We start from the raw sequence: 9,215 nt of genomic DNA on the forward strand, positions 1-9,215 counted from the left end.
AAAACATTTTTCAGAGATAATACTGTTTAAAAACTACATGGTTTTCCCCACAGTGACTGAAATGGAACCTTTCTTAGAAAATTCAATTCAGCCATATTGTAATCCAGGTCTCCATTTCAACCAGAGCAACTTGAGCCTGGTGTGAAGAAAATGCTTGCAGTACCTGAATAGAGCACAGTTGCTTTCATGAACATCTAGTTCAGAATTTAAGTAAACATTTCAATCTATTAAGCGACAGCGCAAGTGTTTGTCATGTGGTTTACATCACCACTTCAGTATTAGCTTATTGTGTCCAAGTTTAAACACTTTACTGTAGATGTGACTACGGTTAAAAACACATCCAAAAGCCAGGAGAGGAGCATAAGTCCTATTATGTCTCACAAGGCAAGCCTCGGAAGCCTTTTATCTGCACTTCAGAAGTAAGAAAAAATGCATTTACCCATGCCACATTATTGTGCCTGTTAAATAAGCCTCTATTTATTTTTCATTGTAAAAAATATGTAAAATATGTAAAATAAAATTTTCATTCAAAAAAAAAAAAAAAAAAAACATCTGACATTGGGCTAACATATGTTCATGGTAAAATATAAGGAGAAATCTAAAACTCAATGTTTTTCTTTCTTTTCACACATTCTAAAGTAATTTACCAGTCGTTTCAGATAAGAATGTTGACTTTTCAGCTGCTGGCACTGGGCTGGATGCTTATCAGTCTCAACTCTGTATTGCATGACTATGTCTGATTGGCACCTTCCCAGGTACTTAAATTGGCCCTCAGTCCCCTAATTTCTTCAAGGAAATTTTACAGTGCTCACCTCCCATGTAAACCTGTTTTTCCTGTTCATTAAGTTTTGTTGTGTTTGGCTGGAATGAAATACTGAGGTTTAATCTGGGGTGTACCGGTACTTGAAAAATCGTTGGCCATGAAAGTGTTATGTTTTGCCATATAGGTTACATATTGAATCCAATATCCAAAACATAGGTCATGTTAATGATTTATATTTCTTTAGGAAAAAATGATATTAATCTAAAAATCGTAAGCTCAAATGTGACTATTTTGTATTGTTACTCATGTATTGGTTCACAAGGTTTTCACACTGTGGGGGTGACCTTATACAAAAATTCTTAGGGTTTGACAACAGGTCTGGAATGGCACAACAGTGGCACAAGACCACCTCCTCATTAAGAGGCACAATAGCAGTGAGATTATGTGTCAAATTCCAAATTAATTGTATCATTGCTTTTTTAAATTAACAATTACTGACTCAGAAAAGGGAGCATGACTTCCCTTTTCAGTCTATTAATCACCACAAAAAGGGTTATTACAGAAACTGGGCGTGCATCCTGATTTACCCCAGTATGACCTTTCTTTCAGCAGTTCACTTAAAAACCCTCAGAGGTCAAATATCAAAATGAGAGTGATAAAATCATTCTAAAATAGTTGAGTTTTTATATACTTAGCCATTAGCAAAACAACTACTTCGATTTTATATCTCCATCCCCCAGCTCAGACAGAACCACCATCAACATAAGCTGTAGTGTATGTACATCTCTAGAAGGTCTTGATGTTTATGTATTAAAACTTAGAAAGATAAAACCTGCTTGCCACACAGTTAAATATCCTTTAATACTGTTAAACGTCTCTCTTGTCAGGACAGAGAAGTCTGGGTGTATGTCTTATAATTTCCCTTTTATATATAAATATACTAAATTAGCAACATAATGAATTTAAAGTGTACAACCATGGGTGGTTCAGACACTTAGTTTCCAACAATATTAAACAATGAAATCCCCGGTTGGGTATTCAAAGCCTTTTGTGAGAGTTAATTGTAACTGCATAATGTGGCAAATGAGCTTTTGCAAAAGGAGAAAGAGGCAGGAAGCTGAAAAGCCGAGTTCAGCTGTCCAGCACAACCCTGCGGAGAGGAAGGATAGGAGATATCCCTGGGCTGAACAATAGAGTCACAGGGTGGCGAGTTCAGTGCTCCATGGCCCACAACACACTGTTGTCATATTGTCTTAGCAACGCAATGAATGGTACCACAGAAAGCCAAATGAAATGAACACTGTGGCAGTGGAGCTACAGCAGCAAACCATCAAAACTGCTGTGTGGAAGTGCCCATTTCTCCACCAAAGCCTGTTCTTAAAAGCAAACAAAAAAGTTTCACAGCTTGGAAAAAAGTCTGACTGAATGCTTTGTCTTTGTGATATGATTTGTTTGTCCTATTGCTTCATGTTACTGACACAGCCTATGCCTCACAAAAATGTCCATATCCTGGATCATGTTTGGTGAAGATTGCCTGAGATTGTGAGACACACTGATAAATGTTAAAGCAACAACTTCTGACGAGTCTCAATGTAATTTCAATTTCCTCAAAGTGCTTTCTTCAAGGAATATAATTAATGTGTAGACATTGGTAAAGACTATGTCATTAAAGGATGCTGTTTATAGACACCCATATAAACACGGCTTAAGAGTATGGATGTCTAATGATTTTTATTTAAACGTTAGACAATTTTGATCTTTTTTGCTTACTTATCATTTGCTTTGGCAGAAGCTGGAATACCCTTCAGAGAATTAAGTGCATTGGCTAAAAATGTGTACTTGGATGCATTTCCAAAACTATGAACCATTGATACATTTCATTTGGTGTGCTACTCTCTAAATGACATGGGTGGTGTAATTATAGGTCTGTTAATATGACATAATCAGCATGGTATCCACAGATGTTGTGGGTTTTCCTAAAGACCACTTGAGTAAAACCACATCTATATAATATGCGTTTAAAGGCATGAAGTCACTTTCAGCCAATGGTACATGGGCAGTGCGCCCAGGAGATTAAATATTTAACCGAAGGAAGTGTTCATTAAACTATTCCAAATCAAAAGTGAATAGCCACCAGTTATCACGTCATCAGAGAATCTGATCCCATTCAATGACTTGGTTTCATTAAAAATTATGTGCAGAACTGGGAATTAGTAAATCTGTGATCCAGACATGGATGGGTTATCGTGATTGATACTCTTAGAAATGCTTCAACTGACATAATTATTTGGCTTTGGAATCCAAAATCCAGAGAAATATCTTCCACCTGTTACTACAGGTGTTAAGCAAACCCATTCCTCATTAGAATGACCAGGATCTTGTTCCACGTTGACAAATCTGTGTCCCATATGCAGGCTCTTATGTCTCTAGGTACTGCTGAAGCATAGCTTTGTTAAAAGACATATTGATCCATCACTAATATTGGTCCCCTTTGCAGCAATAATAATTCTCCCTGGTGCTTTTCCTTGGTTCCCTAACTCAATGAGTGTTAGTCATGCTACAGGGAACATAAAGACTTGGTTGTCTTTTGAACCACTAAAGACACAGCACACTTTCATATTTTGCCAGAAAAAATAAATCAGTAAATTTAATTCACTTCCCTTCAATCTCCCCCTTGCACTATAAATGGAAAAACAAAAAATGCTAGCTGGGCTAGCATTTAGCCTCCTTACGCATGGAAATATAGATTCATTTAGTTTTGCTTCTGGGTCGTACAATGGCACGATTAAGAGCTGAAGTAAGTACTGTGAACAACGAAAGGGGAATGTTTATATTGAAGTGAGTAAGCTCGAGATTTACTGCCTGGAGTGAAAAGCTATTTTGGTCAGAGAAAGCTTGATTGCCTTTTAGTTTTATCTAATAAAAATTGAAATTATTTTTTAAATCAGTGAAAACACTGAGGGTGTACCAAATTCAAATGTCAGATGGGTCTTATTCATTTTTGCTAGAGATATAATTATATAGAGGCAGCAATCAACATTTACAACCTTTCATTGCTGAATTTGTCCCAAGAATGTAACTATAACTTTCTTTTCGAAACATGTATTTTTAATGACAATTACACTAATGTTATGTATGACCTAATTTATTCCCAACAAGACAATGAATTTCAATCAATCTATAATTTAAACATTAAAAGTGTGTGCTACCATAATGCTTACATTACATTTACATTTAAATTCTGTTCTGCCACTAAACCAACCTGAATATCATCCTTGAACAAAGCCAGTGCATTGTACTTCATTGTCTGCAGGGACACATTTTGCTTCCAGACATTTTGCTTTTTTTTTTTTTTTTTACTTTCGAGATTCGAAGGAGGTACAGCTTCCGTTTTGCTGACTAAGAAGCAGACGGGCTGGGAAGGGAAGAAGCATCGTATTTTGGACACTGAAAAGGGAAGAATATGGGTTTGATTAAAAAGCCTCTTGGAATGCAGAGGAAGGATGATTCTGGGGAGGGGGGTTAGTCTAAAAATAAATGAAATCCGCTGCCTATTAAAAACAAAAGCACATCCCTCCATCAATCTTTCTACACTGGTACAGGCAAAGAGAGGGGGACACGCGAGCTGAACCTCAAATCCATGGGGTCTGACAGCCCAAGCTGGCATGTAGTGCTGAAAGACAAATTAGATGCAGTACTCTTTCATAATTAACAGAGGGATGCGATGCAGGCAGTTTCTGCTAGAACATTGCAGGTCTGATAAGTTCGAAATGTAAAAGTAGTTTCTCAAGCATGTGGCCTGCACTCCTTTGAGCCGTACAGCAGTTTGCAGGCTGGAGGATTTAAAAAAAAAAGAAATTCTTAAATGTATATATTTCTGTTCAATTTGAGAGCCAAGAGCATCCTCCCTCTATGTCTTTACTTGTTATATATGGTTTCCTGTTTCCTGAGATGACTTACACTGTCATCCTCAAGTCTAGTTGTTTTGTTTTTTTACATCTCGGCCGCTGCCTAATGTAGCAACCTCATCTCGTGTCTTTTTAGTTATTTTTTTGGCTTAAATTCTCAGTCGAGATTAACTGTCTAAAGTTACTGCACCCCTCTCAGTACGTCTTTTGACACAACATAAGACCACAGCGGATGATGAAATGCCTGTATCAGCCTTTGCAAGGGCTTGTTTGCTGTCATCTTCACAGTTTCCAAGGAGAAGCCGATCGACTCTTCGGCTGTTTCACAAGGCCTCTTTTATGAACGGTCCGGTGATGCTGAATAATGTGGAAACTGATTTGCAGCTTTTGTGACGTAATGGCAGCGCTGATCAAGGCAATGTACATGTTTGAAGGGTCTCTCGGATACAACTACAACAGTAGCCACCACAGCTTTCCTATTAGATAATGTGCCACTTATACAGGATCAAGACGTGACTCAAAGCATGTTTCCACACGAGTAATACAGTCGCTGCATGAAGGTGCAATTGTTTAAGAGCAAGACCGGTCAGGATGTCAGGAAGTGATGGAAAGGCCAGAAGGAAGTTTGGATGACATGTTTAATTTCTTTCATTATACCAATCTGCAATACTCAATCACACAATCAACGCTGTTAGTATACCTAAGACAACCCCCCCATTTTTTATCCCTTTTCAACAAGCTCTCACACTCCAAGTCGAAAGCTCAAGCGTCTGCACAGATGGATCTTATTACAGAATTGCTGGATATAAAAGTACTCTTAAGGGGAAAAGAAATACATTTTTTCATGACTGGAGCCAATACTAATTAGTCTTTACTTGCTAACCACCCATCTCTCATAAATCACGGTCACAGCGGCCTTCCTGCCTGCTTGAGAGCTCGCAGTGTTTACTAGCTGTGGCTTTTCTGTCAGCAAGGTCATATTGATACATCTCCTGGACCTTGAACCTGTTATCTTCCTCTTGAGAAGAAAAGAAAGAAGACAAATATGTATATGCAAAAAAAAGGGGGTTATTCTGTTTTAATTGGTTGCTGGAATGCACATAGCTTTAGATAAGGAAGAAATAAATCAGAAAAGAGACGCCACTGACCTTCACTGAAAAACAAGCATTGTTGATTATCACATAATGAAGAAGTTTCTGTGGACTATAGATTACATTGATTGTCAGCTGATTGCAATGCAAAGGTTAATTTCTCTTCCTCTAAAGATCAGGGAGGTTTAACATCCAGTTTAATGGATGGAGCTGCACAGTCTGTATTTGATTCAAGTGCCTGGTTCCTATAACACACCCAGAAAAGAGCATTGTTCTTTCTGATTGGTCTGGTGGCATGGGGAGAGTTTGTGGATGTTCATAGAAAATAAGTATGGGTTGTCATGTGGATTGATCTAAACATGAACTGCCTTTTCAAGCATTCTTAAAAAAACAGGACAGAAATGTGTCTGGCACAGCAATTACCAAAAATGTGGCACACAGTAGTCCAGGTCTAATCACATAATTACATAATATTTAACTTTCTAATGCAGATTAAACTCTTTTTAATTGATTATTCTATCTGTACTAGGCCTTTGGGAAGGTAGCTATTATTATTTTTTATCACAACCCATGTAACATAAGTTTAGCACATACTTATAAGACCACTTCAAGTTTTAAAATAAACACTGCTTTCACTTGCAAATGTTGGTGGTTCTGAGAAGGAAAAAAAAACAGTAACCCAAATAGCCACAAATAAATGCAAAGTCAGTGTCATTTAATATGTGGTAAGTCTAGGAATTCAAAACTGCAGGTCATCAAATAATACTGGCATTTGTTTAACCCAATATTTTGGGCAGGGTCAAGGAAAGGAATATTTGTTTTTAGATTTAAAAAAAACAAAAAGGCAGAATTGTTTAATCAAAATCAAAAGCATCTCTGTTTTGTGTTCATTCGGCTGAAACAAACTAAGTTTTTTGAAGTACAATAACCCACAATATCATGCTAGTCAAGCCACACCTGAAGAAGGTACTCATTGCTGTACGAGGTAAAGTACTTTTTTACCGACCTTCAAATGCAGTGCCTGTAACTTAAGTCAAGGAATTTAAAATTCATAGGATTCTGGCATGATGGACGTGGAATTCAGTAGCACTTAGGATATACACTCACCTAAAGGATTATTAGGAACACCATACTAATACTGTGTTTGACCCCCTTTCGCCTTCAGAACTGCCTTAATTCTACGTGGCATTGATTCAACAAGGTGCTGAAAGCATTCTTTAGAAATGTTGGCCCATATTGATAGGATAGCATCTTGCAGTTGATGGAGATTTGTGGGATGCACATCCAGGGCACGAAGCTCCCGTTCCACCACATCCCAAAGATGCTCTATTGGGTTGAGATCTGGTGACTGTGGGGGCCAGTTTAGTACAGTGAACTCATTGTCATGTTCAAGAAACCAATTTGAAATGATTCGACCTTTGTGACATGGTACATTATCCTGCTGGAAGTAGCCATCAGAGGATGGGTACATGGTGGTCATAAAGGGATGGACATGGTCAGAAACAATGCTCAGGTAGGCCGTGGCATTTAAACGATGCCCAATTGGCACTAAGGGGCCTAAAGTGTGCCAAGAAAACATCCCCCACACCATTACACCACCACCACCAGCCTGCACAGTGGTAACAAGGCATGATGGATCCATGTTCTCATTCTGTTTACGCCAATTTCTGACTCTACCATCTGAATGTCTCAACAGAAATCGAGACTCATCAGACCAGGCAACATTTTTCCAGTCTTCAACTGTCCAATTTTGGTGAGCTTGTGCAAATTGTAGCCTCTTTTTCCTATTTGTAGTGGAGATGAGTGGTACCCGGTGGGGTCTTCTGCTGTTGTAGCCCATCCGCCTCAAGGTTGTACGTGTTGTGGCTTCACAAATGCTTTGCTGCATACCTCGGTTGTAACGAGTGGTTATTTCAGTCAAAGTTGCTCTTCTATCAGCTTGAATCAGTCGGCCCATTCTCCTCTGACCTCTAGCATCAACAAGGCATTTTCGCCCACAGGACTGCCGCATACTGGATGTTTTTCCCTTTTCACACCATTCTTTGTAAACCCTAGAAATGGTTGTGCGTGAAAATCCCAGTAACTGAGCAGATTGTGAAATACTCAGACCGGCCTGTCTGGCACCAACAACCATGCCACGCTCAAAATTGCTTAAATCACCTTTCTTTCCCATTCAGACATTCAGTTTGGAGTTCAGGAGATTGTCTTGACCAGGACCACACCCCTAAATGCATTGAAGCAACTGCCATGTGATTGGTTGGTTAGATAATTGCATTAATGAGAAATTGAACAGGTGTTCCTAATAAACCTTTAGGTGAGTGTATATTATGTGTTCTTTTAGATGAAAACAGAAAAACAAACAACCATTGATTTCGGTATGATTATTTCCGTTTCTGATTTCTGATTATAACTCAAATTTGTGAATTGCTTCCTCTAGTGTTCCAGTCCTGTACTGCAAATTATTCTTGGTTTGTGTAATTCTTTTTAACATCTAGGTTTCGTAGTGCCATCTAGTGGGTAGATGCAATCTGATAACACCATGTTTTTTTTGTTCCTGGGTAGTAAGTGTTATTTCCTAATTGTTTATGCCTCAAAAGTATAGAAAATGTCTATTATTCCCCACAAACTTTGCTTTTCTGACCAGGACAGTGATATTTTGAAATTTAAGTATTTCCAATGAGAAAACGGGCGAATTTGTGTCTTTTCGTTCACATAAAGTCAGAACGATTATACTGCATACTGCATGATTACACCGTATAATTGTAAATCTCGAAAAACTACTCACTTCTAAATCTTTTGTAGTCATTTTTGTATTACTTTACTATAAATACATGTTAATTTGGATTCATATGTTGTTTTTTTCTGACTTTATATGAACGGAAAGACACAAATTTGCCCGTTTTCTCATTGGAAATAGTTACATTTCACAATATCACTGTCCTGGTCACAAAAGCAAAGTTTGTGGGGAATAATAGACATTTTCTATACTTTTGAGGCATAAGCAATTAGAAAATAACACTTACTACCCAGGAACAAAAAAAACAACCAAAAAAAACATTGTTACACGATGTAGGTAACCATGTTTCACTCTAATTTACAATCTATTTATCATTTGAAGTCATAATAAGTTAACCTCACACCAAAAAGGTAACCTTTTCAATTTACTTGAATTGTATGGGTTGTTTTTCCTGAATTAAATCTGGTTTCCTGGGTATCAGACCATGAGCTGGAAAGTTAAAGGTTACTGGCTGACCATGCTGGAAAAGCTATTGATTGAGAATCTCACTGCAGTTCAGTGAAGCTACATGAAGTTGGTGGACCTGAAAAGAAGAAAATAGCAGCTACACTTTCCCTTAATAATCAAATTTTATAGAGAAACTAGTTGATGTTTTACTTTTAAATAAGGTTAATGATTACATTCTCAAAGAAAATACTTGTCACATAGATGTTTAT

The sequence above is a fragment of the Amia ocellicauda genome, chromosome 11, assembly GCF_036373705.1.
Source record: "Amia ocellicauda isolate fAmiCal2 chromosome 11, fAmiCal2.hap1, whole genome shotgun sequence".
Classification (NCBI taxonomy): Eukaryota; Metazoa; Chordata; class Actinopteri; order Amiiformes; family Amiidae; genus Amia; species Amia ocellicauda.